We start from the raw sequence: 15,403 nt of genomic DNA on the forward strand, positions 1-15,403 counted from the left end.
TTCTACTTAATGTTTCATTGTTCCATTTAATTAAGAAAAAATAAACTTGATAGTTCCTAGTTATGGAAAAATTGTAGATTTTATAAGAGAAATGGGGGTTGAAAATATTATGTCTAACAGTATAAGTAGAGAAAAATACGATAAAGAAATGTATAGATAGATAATATATTTGGAGAATTTATGAATATTAAAATAGTGTAAAAACGAGTAAAACCTTATATTATATTAAATATAATATTTTACACTATACAATAAAATAATAATGACTGCAAGGGCCGGCAAAAGAGTTCACAATTTTAGAATGGACGATGAAATGAAGTTTCTACTGAAACAAAGAATTTAATGATAAAAATCATTGCATATGTATTTATTACTTTTAATTACATATGATATATTGACATTTTTATGAAAATTGTATCCAACGAACAATGTTTGCCATTCACATAATACCATATTAATTTTAATTTTGAATAAATATTTCATTAGGATGTTATATTTTACACAGATGTTAATCGACATTATCTTAAAATCAAATTTTCCTTTCAATATCATTGTTTAATAGGTCTGATTCAGTACTCTCTTCAAGTAAACTTTCAATTAATTTTGGTATTATAAATTCAATATACATATATGCATTATATTAGGTCTACTGAAAAGTTCTGTCTGCGAAGTGAAAGAATATAATCGATTTTTCGTACATTTAATATATACATATATGTACATTTGATTACTTACTTGATTACTTGACTACTTGAACAACTTTGTCCATTCTAAGTGTGTCTGATTTTTCTGTTGGTGAATTTAAATCTACGTGCTAATTTTTATGTATGCTTACGCGCATTAAATATTATTTCGTATCTTACGTTCTATATATTAAATTGAAATATTTTTACAAAGTGTCACAAAGATATTGTAAGTCTTTCAAAGGGTTAAATCCTCAGATAATTTAAAGTAACATCTTCCGTGATAAAAATGTTCTCTATAGTTATGTTAACAAAAGGCACCAATTAGAAGATCGGAATGTCCTACGAATTCTAACACGATGACGAACTACCACAAGTCGATGACTAATAGGAAATTAATAGGAAACACGGCCGTTTAATTAAAAATTTACCTGCTGTTCCAAATGTGCGTCGGGAAGTCGGTGTAGGTAAACGAGAGTAACGAAAGGCGACGAGCATACAGACATGTTCCCCCGCTATGGTGTTTGACAGAGAACATGGCAAAGCCAGCGCACCGACCACATAACACACATTTGGGATTCTGTTCCGAATCCAAATTATTTTTATCAAATATGTGTCAATAATGTCACGTATGCTGAGTCGCAGAAATCTCGAGCTCAGTACGAAGTTAGCAATTATGCTAGTCGTAACTTGACAATGCACTAGAATCTGTAGGACATCTTCGTTGCCTGATTGATCCGTGTTCTACGTCAATAACTTTTTTTTTTTTAACGCGGGAGAAATCTGCATGTCAGACGCCCCCGTAACTCGGGGGCGTTGACGGGGGTAGTGTAGGTTTCGACCCACTAAAACCCCCGCGGCGACCTTCGGACGCGCATCCTTTACCTGGCGGATTCGGGGGAGCCATGGGAACTCTCTAAGAACGCTAACGCGGCTCCCCCTCGCCCTGGACGGCCGTGTCCCGGGGGTACGTCAATAACTTGGTAACACAGCTGCGGAGAACATTTTCACTAAGAGAAAAGTTACTTATAAGTCACCTTAGGGATGTCTCCTTTGAAGGGCTTACACTCTTTTCAAGACACTCATACTTAAAATTATTTAGTTATTCTGTACATGCAGTAACAGTATCCGTAGTGATGTAGCATACCCGGTGAAACATATTAGGTTTTGTTAAGTATGTTAATAATTTGAGGAGTGAGTTGCATAGTTTGTTTAAGTTGCATCGTATTTCATTTCTGATTTCGAACAGTAAGTGCAAATTATTCTTTTCACGATTTATTTATTTTGCACACACTATATGTTAGTTAAAAAATAAAGCTGTCCAAATAGCTTTTGGTTTCAATGTGACCACTTGCATGTAACACTAAATTAAGTACATGTGAAGTACTCGATTTGATGTAATAGTACCTTTTACGTTTATTATACAGAATTTGTTATGTAAGTGTTGATTACAGCATTCGTTAAGTTACTTAGTTTTATCTTTATTTATCTTGCTGGTTATGTTTCATTACGATGAAGCATTAATTTTCAATTTTCAATATAATTTTGAAAAATATAAATGGTATACATGTGGTTGTACCACATCTACAAGATTTACATTTTAAAAAATATACATCTTATAGCATAACAAAAAAATAAAATATTTTAAACTCTGAAAGATAAAAAAATGAGCGAATTTTTACACTGGTGTATGTTAAGATTAATGTAACTTTGTATTGAAACAGTTTTTTAAAACATGAGTAAATTAATTGATTTTTATTCAAGTAATTATTTCGTGCATTGTTAGTCTTTTATATTTATCCTTTGCATTGCAGAAATATGTAGTTGTATACATTTGTATAAAAATGCATTTATTAATAAAGCTCTAATCACTAATGATCATGCACCAATGGGCCATGTCGCTAAATAGTTTCATATAGTAAAAAATGAAAATCAGCTGACAATGGTCCATAAATTTTAGCAATTGAATTTTGAAAACATTGTCACTTTATTAAAAAGTTAAGGTTGTGATCTTTACAGCTGATTTCTGGAATGCCACTGGTGGACCGAATACAAAATCGAAAGATTTTAATTTTTGACATAGACGTTCAAAGAAATTAGAAATAGTATCGAAAGTATTCTATTATAGGCGCTTTGATCGCGCTGCAACAATGCATAAAACAAAAATTACATAAATACGGTTTAAAATTTCGAATACTGCAGCATGTTTTAGTGAGATCATGTTGACAATATAAGATCTATAAAGAGAAACGCTGAGTATTGTAACGTGAAACCATAGAAATGTGTCTATCAAAAAAATGGGAACAGATTTTGGAATTTTTCAAGGATATTCAATAATTAGTACGAACTTATGGAAATGACAATCCTATTGTTTTTGGTTCGTTGTGACGTTATAAAGTGCTCTCTTTTTTTTAGTTTTTTCAAAGTCATTTTCATTTTTTATGTAGGATGTTAATTTTTTTTATGCATCTCTTAGCAATACATTTGAATATGCCTTACGCAATGACATCAAATAATCCTGTACATAAAAAAATGGAATTATTAAACAATAGTATGAAAACTTACAGTTTATGCTATTAAATGTTTGATAATAGGTTGTTTAGTGATGGTGAATTTTCTTAATCGCCCAATTGTGAATTATGAAGATCTTTGCAATAATGGTAACACCGTTAGATAACAAACTTTTCCTATCTGTTAGTAAACAAAGTCCATATTGTTTGTTGACAGAACTTCGAATATTTAGTAACACGAAACGTAAGTTTTCATATGTATATATTATTATTTCAATTTGTAATATTCAAGGTAATTTTATTGCGACACACATATTCGAATGTATTTTTCAGTCTGTTATGAAATGTATAAAAAAAGGTAAATGTATTTTGCATAAGAAATATCGATAACCTCAAAGAAACTAAAAGACAACATGAAAGTAAATTGTTGTTCTACAATACTTTCTTCCGAATTCAATTTAGACTGTGTTGCACACCTTTTTAATGGAGATATTTAGATGGTCTCTTTTAGCCGAGTCGCTCTGTGTACATTGATAAATTATGATTTTTCGGCTGTCACTATAAACTTTCGATAACAATAAAAGTATATCAAAATACAGATTTTGAGATCGATTAGACTGTTAGATCTTGAAATGGAGCTTTACACAATTATAAATGCGATCTTTGTTATAATACGTCCTTTATACAGGGTATCCCAGAACTCCGAACTAGCGAAAATTGAGTTATTAATGGACATGAGTTATTAATGGAAAACATGGATTTTTTCGCTATCGAAAAAGTTGTTTAAAATTACTAGAAATCATCCCTTTCCGAGTTTAACGTGGAACTTTGTGATACCTTGTGCAACAAGTATGACTGCCGATTTTTGTGCAACATATAAATTCTCTATATTAATTGCAAAAAATTGAAGTTACATAGAAAGATATTTCTTTCTTTAACATGTTTACTCTGGCGTTGTTATTTAAGTTTATCGATATTGGGCAGCTGTTTTGAGAGCATTTTGTTCGTCGAGTGGTTTTTGATCAATTTTAAAAATATATGAACTCTAAAAACAGACTTTAATAAACAGTTTCAAAATAGTTATTATTGGCGGTATTTGTTGTCCGATGAGAAATTTGGTGCACGCTACTTAGTGAGGCATTCAAATGTGAACCAGTGGTGGTACAGGTTGGTATGAACGTGTTAATAACGTTCACGCCGGTGTCACGGGACCGTATCAAAACCTAAGTAATGACGCACGATCCTTCACTTCTGCGCACTTGAATTATTCCGAAGTCCGTGGAATTTATAGAAGATTGGAGACACTACTAAAAAACGACAGCAAGGGTTTACGAAACAAAGAGACGTGACATGGTCTAAACGAGCTCAATGAATGCCTTATTCGTTGAACGTTGAGTTTTATATACAGGGTGTCCCGGTAATCGTAGTACAACCGAGCAGGTGGTGATTCTACATAAAAAAAGAAGAAAATATTTTGGTATAAAATTTTTTCATCCGGAACTCCGTTTTCGTGATAATCGACTTCAAAGTTCGTTCAACTTGTAAACCATTTAATATAATTTGCTCGATCGTGTATTTCACTGCTTTGCTTGCCTCTGTTCGGAACAGTGTTTACAAACAGTGATAATTGTGCGGTTGAAACAATACAAAGTGTGTCTACTGATTACTCATTTTTTATTCTTTTTTACTACTCACTATTACAATACTACAATAATTGTTGAAAATGTCTTTCTCGTTGCTGCATACATAAGCTTGCTCGATGAATTAATGACATTTGGACAGATTATAAGTTGTTATCGCTTTTTAATTTTTCGAATGCCTTCGTAATCTTATGTTTCAATTGTGTAACATTTGCTATTTGCAAATTATATTATTCATGCTATAAACTTGCTATACACGAGTACGACACTTGACTTGATTAATAATACACGATAAGCAAATTGTATTAAATCGTTTACAAGTTGAACGAACTTTGAAGTCGATTATCACGAAAACGGAGCATCGGATGAAAAAATGTTATACCAAAATATTTTCTTCTTTTTTGATGTAGAATCACCCCCTGCCCGGTTGTACTACGATTTCCGGAACGCCCTGTATTGTATATGTTCTTATCTATGGGTATTAGGTTCATGTTTTGGTTGTCCCATCGGACGGCGTGCACACCGATGTAGTCACGCATAAATATTCGATCAAACGCTTCGTACCATTAAAAATTTAGTTCTTTTGAATAGTTGTAAAGAATGATCGTATCTTTGAAAATATAAACAATGGAAATTTAATAAATATTATCTGAAAAAAAGTAGAATTTATTTTATTTTATGTAAACATCGTAAACATAATTTATAAAACGAATTTTGGTAGTACAGACATAATAATTCAATATTCTAAATGTAGCGTAATTGTTTACGCAATTTATTAAGGTCTTGAAAGATGAAGCTTGCCAAATGTGGAAAACTTTGGGACTGAGGGCTCACGGAAATTCCTGAATGTTTCATTATTTCCACATCTGGAAAACTGATGTTGAAGCTTGTTCTACTCCACCGAACTGAACAGCAGTAAGAAAATAATTTCTGCTTCAATGATGAGCTACACAAATTTCAAGATAACCGCATGCACTGTTACTGAACGGATAATTGTAACAATTGCATTATCAACAATACTGTCCCGCCCGATGAAGCGGAGCACGAGTTTGAGCTCCGCCTCGTAGCGAAAACTATAAAAATTGCCCCCGATGTGAACGTGTTAAATTATAGGGATATTTTTATTGCGCCGTATATCATCAACTTATTTCGTAACATTTTCGAAAATTTATAAAAATATACAATTTATGGACCGGGTACAATCTCGTAACACGTTATCGGTAGTTCCAAAATATATTATAAATTTTAGTAAAGGGTGATCTCAAATGATGCCAATACCAATATAATTATATATATTAAAAGTATAAATCTTACGTAATTATTAGATTATGCTCTTGGAAAGAGTCGTTTATTTTTGTTCATCTTCAAACTTGATTACAAAACAGTATGGACTTCTGTTTGAATGTCCTATTCAATTACTTTAATCGTAACCGATCAAAACGATTTAATAAATTGTTTCCTCAAATTTTATATTTCAACAAAAATAGTTATTGAAAAACCTGTTGACAATAAATAAAACTAGAAAAACCTGTTGACAAAAATAGCATCAATAAATACATAATGCATAATATAAATAAACATAATCGACAGAAATATTGTTCTTTCTGAGAACAAGTTGTCCTACTGTAAATAATATTAATGAACAATTACTATGAACGTGCTTTATGTGCTTGTTCCATTCAACTTTTATATGAAACGATATTGTTTATGATTTCGTTAGGAAAAAACAGGGTAGTCACGTTCAGGACGTTTGTTATTAAGTATTTGCTAATGAAAAGGTACTGTACCGTATTTTATTCTATGCTCTTGAGAAAGACGTATCGTATCTGATTTCCACTGATTTTGTTTTCAACCATTGTCACAATTATGTTCACACGCATATGAGGGTCGTATACAATTAGGAATAATATTGGGAGAACAAATAAGTTTTGAGGGATTTTTTTGTAACTTTGAAACTTTATTCAGAGAAATTGATAGAATTAATTTTATTCAAAGTATTGTCCATCGTTAGCTACGACTTTTCCCCATCTTTCAGGCACCATTCGAATGTCGCGTCGAAAGAAATTCTCGACTTTTGAGTCGATCCAAGAATCGATCCAATTTTTGGCAAAAGCGCTACCAAAGTGTCCTTGCGGACTTTTGCAACATGTAGTCGAGCGTTGTCATGTTAAAAGATCACTTTGTCATGTCTTTTGGCATATTGGGGGCGTTTGAGCTTCAACTCTCGGTTCAGTTGTATCAATTGTTGTCGATAAAGTTCCTCAGTGATGGCTTCGTTAGGCTTGAGTAGCTCATAGTAGATCACTCCGAGTTGATCCCACCAAATGCAAAGCATTAGTTTCTTGCCATGAATATTTGGTTTGGCCCTTGAAGTTCAAGCATGGCCGGGCCTACCCCACGATTTTCTGCGCTTTGGGTAGCGTAGTGGATCCACTCTCGCCCCCCGTCACGATTCGAAGCAAAAAACCCTTCCTATTCTGACTTTGGTATAATTGTTCGCACAGGAAAAAACTGCGTTCGACATTTCTTGGCTTGAGCTCATGCGGAACCCAATCTCCTTGTTTTTACGCATTATACGTGGCTTGGAGACGGTTTGATATCGCTTGTAGAGTCACTTCCAAGGTTTCAGCGAGCTCCTTCTAAGTTTAACATGGATCTTTGTACAATAACGCCTCCAATTCGACGACTTCAAACTTTACTGACTTCCCTTCGCTTTCTTTGTCGTTGATGTTAAAATCGCCATTTTTAAAACGTCGGAACCACACGTTTTTATTGATGGAGCATGTTCCCCATATGCTTCATACAGCAATTGATGTTCATCAGCTATATTTAGTTTTATCCAAAGTTTTTGTTTTAGTGTATTAATTACTGAATATTTTTCACAGAGGATAATAACTTAGGCCTTGACTGACAAAATAAAAGTTTTGTATGGAATATGTTTCTATATGTCCTGAAGAATTATGTTTTATTCGTGACATGAAAATGAGCGTACTTTCCGTTTTTCTTTTGTTAGTTAAATAACTACGTATCGTAAACAAATATTTCTTACGTTTTTGTAAACTACACACTTCGTGCTAACATACGTGAAACCCCTTTTTGTTCTCATTGTTTACATTTCTGAAGTATGAAATATAATAGTAAAAACTATAGTGGTGTCCGAATATTTTCGTGACCGACTCTATATACAAATCGGGACGGTTTTAGGTAGCTGCGGGAAAGCAATCCATCTGCGGACGAATGGCGGAGATAGTCACCACAATTAGTTATCCTGAAGATGATAGAAAAATTATAAAAAAGCAGGATTTTTCATCAATAACAGGGAAATTTTATGAAATGAGCGTCATCACTCGTTAAAACAGTCTTATATACACGTAATAATGATGTATTAATAGTATGCATTCTAAAATATTGGATACTGCGGATTTAAAGTAAATTATTGTTCATCTGTATGCAAACTTGTATGGTCAAATACTTTTTCCAGGATTTTGCCTGACCAAATACTTTCCTGCAAGCATCGTTTGCGTTGCGTACTATGTCTTTCAAGCAAATAATTTTAAATATTAATTATATGTTGCGTATTTATTTAATATATCGTTTTTCTAATTCAATACTAAAACGTTGAAAAGTTAAAGTGATTCGGAAATATTCTACTATTTCATATCAAATAGCATTGCCTGGATAATGCAATACTGACTTATCTTTGAATGTATAAAATAAAAGCATTAATTACCATATCCAACTTTTGTATCTAAACTTCATTATTTAGACATATCTCATTACTGAATTAAAGCAACGATATATCCAATTTAAAATTGCCACGACTTGTATATTTATGTCGTATCAATTACGTAAAAATCCGCGATATAGATGTGACAGTGAATTGACATTCAAACTGCAGATGGACGATAAGGAATATTTAATAATCAAAAATGGAGGGGACAATTGTGAAAACTGTACAAGTCGGTCGAAACGACTGGCTAGCAGAGAAAACAAATTATTTGTCTAAAATACTCGACTATATCTGTAGTTATCAACAACCTTAAAAAGGATATTCATCTTGAATTATGTCACAGCATCTTCGAAAGAAAGATTTCCATGACTGAACTCTACAGCTCAAGTTATTGCTTTAAAACAATTTGAAACCTAGTTCCATATATTTGGTTTGGACAGACATTATTATCTTTGGCGGAAACATCGTTCTTATAAATGGAACTGTCCTGTTCAAAAAGTTCGTAGAATGTTTTCTTGCTGTTATTTCAACATTGTTGGAGCTATTGAATCGTTCGCTCATGGCAACGACATTTAATATATGTATGTTGCGCTTCGTCGTTACATTTTCGAAAAATATCTAGTAATCAGTTGGAAAACCAACGTATTAATTTTTTTGATATAGTAACTCTGGTTACAAATACAAGGTGTCTCAGAAGTTACTCGCAAACGGGAAATGAAGGGCCCTGAAGTCGTTTGAAGTAACTTTCTTTAGCGCAAACAAATTTTGCGACTTTGTTCACGAGTTATTAAAGAAAAACACTGACTAATGAGAGACGTGATCAGCTGATACCAGGCGGCCGAACAACCAACGAGCGGTCCAAACCCAGTTCAGCTCATTGTTTCGACAGCCTCGCACTAACAAATCTCGCTTCTCATTAGTCACTGTTTTCGGTTAATAACTTGTAAACGAAGTTGCGGATTGCAATTGCGTTAAGTAAAAAATTACTTTACATGACATCAGGAATCCCTCATTTCTCAATCTTAAATTACTTTTTGAACACCCTGCATACCATACACAGTTCTTAATGTATTCTCTAAGCATTTAATTATTGTACTACTGTCAATTTATTAGCATGATAAGGAAAATTTTGATTAGAAAAACATTTTCTATCCATATTACAAATATCAAAATTAATATGTCATAACACTCCTACCATATAATGCCCTTTTTCTTTAGTGGGAGTAATTTATTTTTGTGTCTCTTCCTCCGGAAAAGGAATAAAAAACCAGCCCTGTAATACTATTTAAATATTAAATTCTTATTTAAATATGTCCAATATATTTGCAACTTGGTTTTGATGTTCTCGAAATTCAAAGTAACTAATGATTATAAAAATTATAGTGACGTGAAGAATGCATTATGAAACGACAGCTTATCGACTGCGGCTTTGAAAGTTCTTTGTTTAGCGTCTCTAAACTGCATGTGACTGCATCCGCGTCGCCCAAGCATGTGCAACGTAGTTCAGTATTACAATGTTCACTCGCTAGATGCCCCACAAAGCTGTACGGGACTCCCCGCGTATGCGTTGCCGTGTGTAGTTAATTTTCATGTCTGCACTGATCTAGACATGTTTCTTCGAGCCTCGCGGTTTGCCTTTGTAGTTGCCGACATTTCATGAGAGAGTCAAAGAGAAAGATAGAACGAATATCGTGGCATTCGGCAAACTTCAAATCCAGCGACTAGCATATCGGTGTACATTAATACAAATACACAATAATTCTAGAATAAAAACAATGCTTTAACTTTTTCATTTTATTGAACAGAACTTTTTTATTTAACATGAATGAGATCAAGTGATTGATTCTATTTTATGTAATTGGAAATATCTGTACAAATTATATCGTATTTGGTCCCATTTAAATCAGAAAATTATCAGCAATATGTCAAAAGAAAGTTTAGATTTGAAATGTTAAACTTAAAAATGTTCTGTTCTTGTATTATTGGTTGTTATTCTGGAAATTCTAGTCAAAGGAGTTGCGTCGCCTGTCGCATTATGCGCTTGACCAAGTCTGTCAAATTTTAGCATAGGCGTAAGAATAACGGATATAAACATGGAATAGCGCAGGGTCAATCTCAGCAAGGACATAACATAGCACATATTTTGTAAGAAAATTGAAATGTTAAATGTTGGTGTATTTCTACGAACTTTTTTTTTTGACCACAGTAGTAATAAGTAAATGTATAGGAAATATCGGATATATTTGGAAAGTAACAAGAACTAAGTTTATCCATGTTCATTTTTGTTATCAAAAGTTTTGCATATGTTGCCGGCTGTTTATTACAGCATTGTTAATAAGCCTGTATTCGTATAGAAAAATTTTACCGACATTAACTGAACCCATATCTAACATAAATTAGAGAGTGGTAAATTTGTATCGCTGAAATTTGTGAAAATTGTTTTGTAAGACATATATTCTCGTAATAGACTATCGGGTTGCTCAATAGGTAATGTGTCAAACAAAAGAATAACAGAACCAGAACAAGAACATTTTATGATCAAAGTTCGATATAAGAGATGTGCACCAACATACACAGGGTATATAGGTAGTATTTTTTGTGGCTATAGGAGGTGATTCTACATTTTTGAATCTACGAAGGATTTACCATAAAAGTGATTGCGAAATTGATCTTAAGTATGATTTCTAAGATTAATATCCTTTCTGATGAAATATTTAGAAAAAAGGGTTTAACAAATAATAACATTCTGTGCATCGGGTGGTCGTTAAATAATTTTAGAGGAATTTTATCAATTAACACGTTAAGCGCCACGCACCGGTTCCTAGATTTTCCGTTCGGGCCGCGTCGGTCCCTACGGACCGACGTTAGATTTTTCGTTCTTCTATCGCGGAGAATGTGTCGGTCCTTGCGTACTTGTGAGACTGAACATTTAAATTATGCGATATCGGTTTCTGTTTGGTCAACTTGAATCGAAAAGTCTAGCGTCGATTCCTAGGGACCGGCACGTGGCGGTTAACGTGTTAACACAATTTGAAAGAACGAAAACAGCAAAAAGTTCGCAATAAGAGCATTTTAAAATTTAAAATTTGATTTTTCTTCCAAAAAATATTTGATTAAAAACAAAAAAAAAATAAATAAAAGACTACTTGAAACATAATTTAGACATTTGTTCAATTATTTAAATTATTCTAATAACGTACACCACGGTGTTTGACAAGTATTTGGAGGGGAGTTCAGGTATGAAATATTTATTACTTTTTTACATTTAAAGATCATATTTTGAAGTAACAGTTAGGAATAGCACCCTCATTGCTCTTGACAAATTTTCTCGTACCTCAGAATCTTTTATCTGCGAAAAATACAGTACTATGCAAGTATGACTTGTTAGACACATAAAGCTAGATGTCTATTTTAGAATTTCTCGTACTTACTCTTGAGAATATTTTGAAATTATGAATCTATTTGAAAGCAGCTGCCAGAGTTATTACAATCGAATAGTTATTAATTTGGCTTTTGAATTTCACAAGAGAGATTCTTCCAGATCATCTTTTCAATTTTACACAAAACATCAAATTAACTTATAGTAGCTGTGTTCTCCAGTCCACACACCTAGGACTACTATAATAGAACGACTACTATTACTGTATCGATTTTTATATTATTACCACATTATTACTATTCACATTAAGATGCCTTGATTAATAAATAGAACTAATTTATAACTAAATAAAACTAATATATTTCTATATCGAGTGAAAATCAATCTGTTGTTATTTCTTCATTTGTTTCTTATTTATGTCCGCAGAATATGCCGATACTATTTGACCGATAAAGGAACAAATATATATCATATAACAATATAGTACGGTTACACTGGGGTGCACATTTTGTTGGAGACAGCGTTCTTTTTCATATATCATACTTTTCTCAATTTCTTATTATATGATTAACTATAATTTTGTTATTATAATATAATTCTTCAACAGAATTCGAATCCTAGCTTTGTAACTCACTCCGTCAATTGACAATGTCATAAACGTTGCGAATATTTCGATATATAGGTTGTCCTAAAAGATATTCATAAAATCGGAAATGTAGGGTTTCAGAACTTTTTTTATCGCAAATGTAATCCGCAACTTTGTTTACAAGTTATTAACAAAAAACAGGAATCAATGAGAAGCGAGATTGAATCAATAAGCAGAACTTAGGCTTTGTCCGCCTCTCATTGGTCAGTGTTTTCTGTTAATAACTCGTAAACAAAGCCGCAGATTGCATTTACACTAAGGAAAAAGTTACTTCAAATGACCTCAGGAACCCCTCATCTCTCGATGTGTAGTAACTTTTGGGACACCCGGTATATCGCATGGTGCACATTGAAATTTTTGTTCTATTATTTCGCACTTCCGAGGTTCAAAAGTTGCTCCTTTCAATTTAATAATGTTTAAAATTACTTGACGTACATCTGCACGTATGGTTTCACGGTCATACTGAATTTTTATTTGAAATAATTACTGTTCTAAAATCGCGTGTAAGAATAACAGATTTCTGATAGCTACTCTAGAGTAAAGATTCACAAAGTTGCTGCCAAGTGCTCTCAAATGGAGATCCAATGTAATGTTAGAACATGATAATGGTGGGGATCGATTACATGCGAAAGTCAAGAGATCTCAGAAATTGAAAATTTATATCTTTTTCCCAAATTGAATGTCTTAAATAATAGAAGAAAACCGTTTTCAGATATAAGATCTGCGCATCAACGCCGATACAAATTGTGTATTAGTTATCAGTAGTATGCGGATTTTCTGCATTTATGGCTAGAATGAATTGACTAATACAAAACTATATAGACATTTGAATTGTTTCCAGATATTGGGATATTATTCTTTATTTATTAGGAAAATTCGGTTTTCGTTTTTTTTTTTGACAACGGTCAACTTTAACAAAAATCTAAGAAAAATTGATCGGACTGCTTGTAATAGTACCTAATTAGGAAATTAATGTAAAAATTTCCTATATTTTTGGTAAATGCTAAATCATTTTTTGTAACCACAGACTTTTTGTAAACACAGAATTTTTAAAAAGCCACTGAAGGGAGAAAATAGGCGGAGAAGTGTACAATCTATTTTTTCTTCTAATTATTCTCATGGACAAGTAATAGGGTTGAAATTTTGCAGAGTTTTTTTGGTCAGCTATTGAATGGTATAATATTCATTGAGAAACCTCTGAGGGCAATTATGACCATTCTAAAATCGGCTTTGTTACAAAAAGAGCATGTTTTCAATTAATTTCCGTTTTCTACAACTGTTTCGAATAATTTTTATTTTGTATAGAGATTCACAGTCTAGTTGTTAAAATATTAAAAATTTAGTTATGCCACTTCGAATAATTGAAGTTAAAATATTTCGTACAGTAATTGTTTTTCTGTATAAGCAAAAGTTAACACATCGTTGTATCGAGAGACGAGCTGGATCTACTGATGTAATATGAAACTTTTAATTTTGTTATAGAAAAAATCACTTGACCTTCATATGCTCTCTAAGTATTCATTTGCAAGAAAATCATTCTTGTCGAAGTATAGTTACTTGAAAACAGTTTTCCAGTAATATTGTTAACATCCTAATCGAAGTAGTACCTTTCATATACTTCAGTTTGTGTGTAATTTCGATACTTGTATCTCATAGTAGTAACAACATTACTTTTCATAACTCCAGTTCACACGCACAATTTCACAATTTAATGCCAAGCGTATTTAACTCTCAGTAACGAGAGTTGGAATACTTTTTTTAATTACGGTATATTATCCTGCATATGCAAGATGTACTATTTAATCTTGTGTATTTCTAATATCTCGCATATTATTAATAATAAAAAGACAAGTCAGAAGAAAACATAATTAGGTTTAAGGTGATAGACATTGTGGTAGGCAAAAATTCTTCCCAGGGTCATGTTTTTAATCATTTCAAGACCTACGATATATTAACAAATGGGTTTGTACATTCTTACACCAATCAGTTAACAATGTTATAATTCAGGGATCTTCAATGTTATAAACTTAATTAAGATTGTTGCAAGTGAAAGTTTTAATTTTAAGAGATCCTACATATAAAATTAAAAAATTATGTTACATTGATATTCTGAATGTTATTTATTTGTAATATTTATGTATATGATTTACAGTTCATATCTTGTTTGCGTTTCTTTAACAGAACCTTGTTGAATAAATAGCTGTTCCACGAGAACAGTTCAAAAAAAATTTCAGGTTAACATTTAATTAATAACAATAACATATAGCTTCTTAAAAAAAGCATACACGTTAAAGTATAGATATATTTTATCGCAAAATGTATTTAATCAAATAACATTCACACGTGTTTCTCCATTATTAACCATTTGCACTCGAGTGGTGACTCTGAGGCACCACTAAAATTATTCTGTCACCTACTAAAATAATTTTTATAGCAACAAAGTTTAATTTTAGAAAAATTGTTAAAAATGATAGTGTTGGTATGAATCACAAGATTTAATTTGGTATATGTAAAATACACGTTGTCGCTTAAAATGGAAATACTGTACACTAGAAAAATTATTTCAGTTAAAATTTACAGTTAAAATGGCTTCGAGTGCAAAGGGTTAATATTACTATGCAAGGACACGCGAAAATCATGCTGCTGTAACAATGATGCGTGATACCTGGAAAAATTGATACTGGTGATCTCGACTAGAGATTTCTGCCTACATTAAACCTAATCGTGCATCTCTGACTTCTGACATTTTGTTCTATAATCAATATTAAACAAGATAAATCGAGGTGGTCAAATTGTGTTTGTGATTCATGAAACA

The 15,403-nt window shown here is 32.3% G+C and overlaps 1 protein-coding gene across 4 annotated transcripts in view; it reads left to right on the forward strand.

Annotated features, from left to right (window-relative positions):
- Positions 1 to 15,403, forward strand: part of LOC144472461 (dnaJ homolog subfamily C member 5) — an 86,862-nt gene that overhangs the window by 10,827 nt on the left and 60,632 nt on the right. The window lies entirely within an intron of this gene.

The sequence above is a fragment of the Augochlora pura genome, chromosome 7 (assembly GCF_028453695.1).
Source record: "Augochlora pura isolate Apur16 chromosome 7, APUR_v2.2.1, whole genome shotgun sequence".
Classification (NCBI taxonomy): Eukaryota; Metazoa; Arthropoda; class Insecta; order Hymenoptera; family Halictidae; genus Augochlora; species Augochlora pura.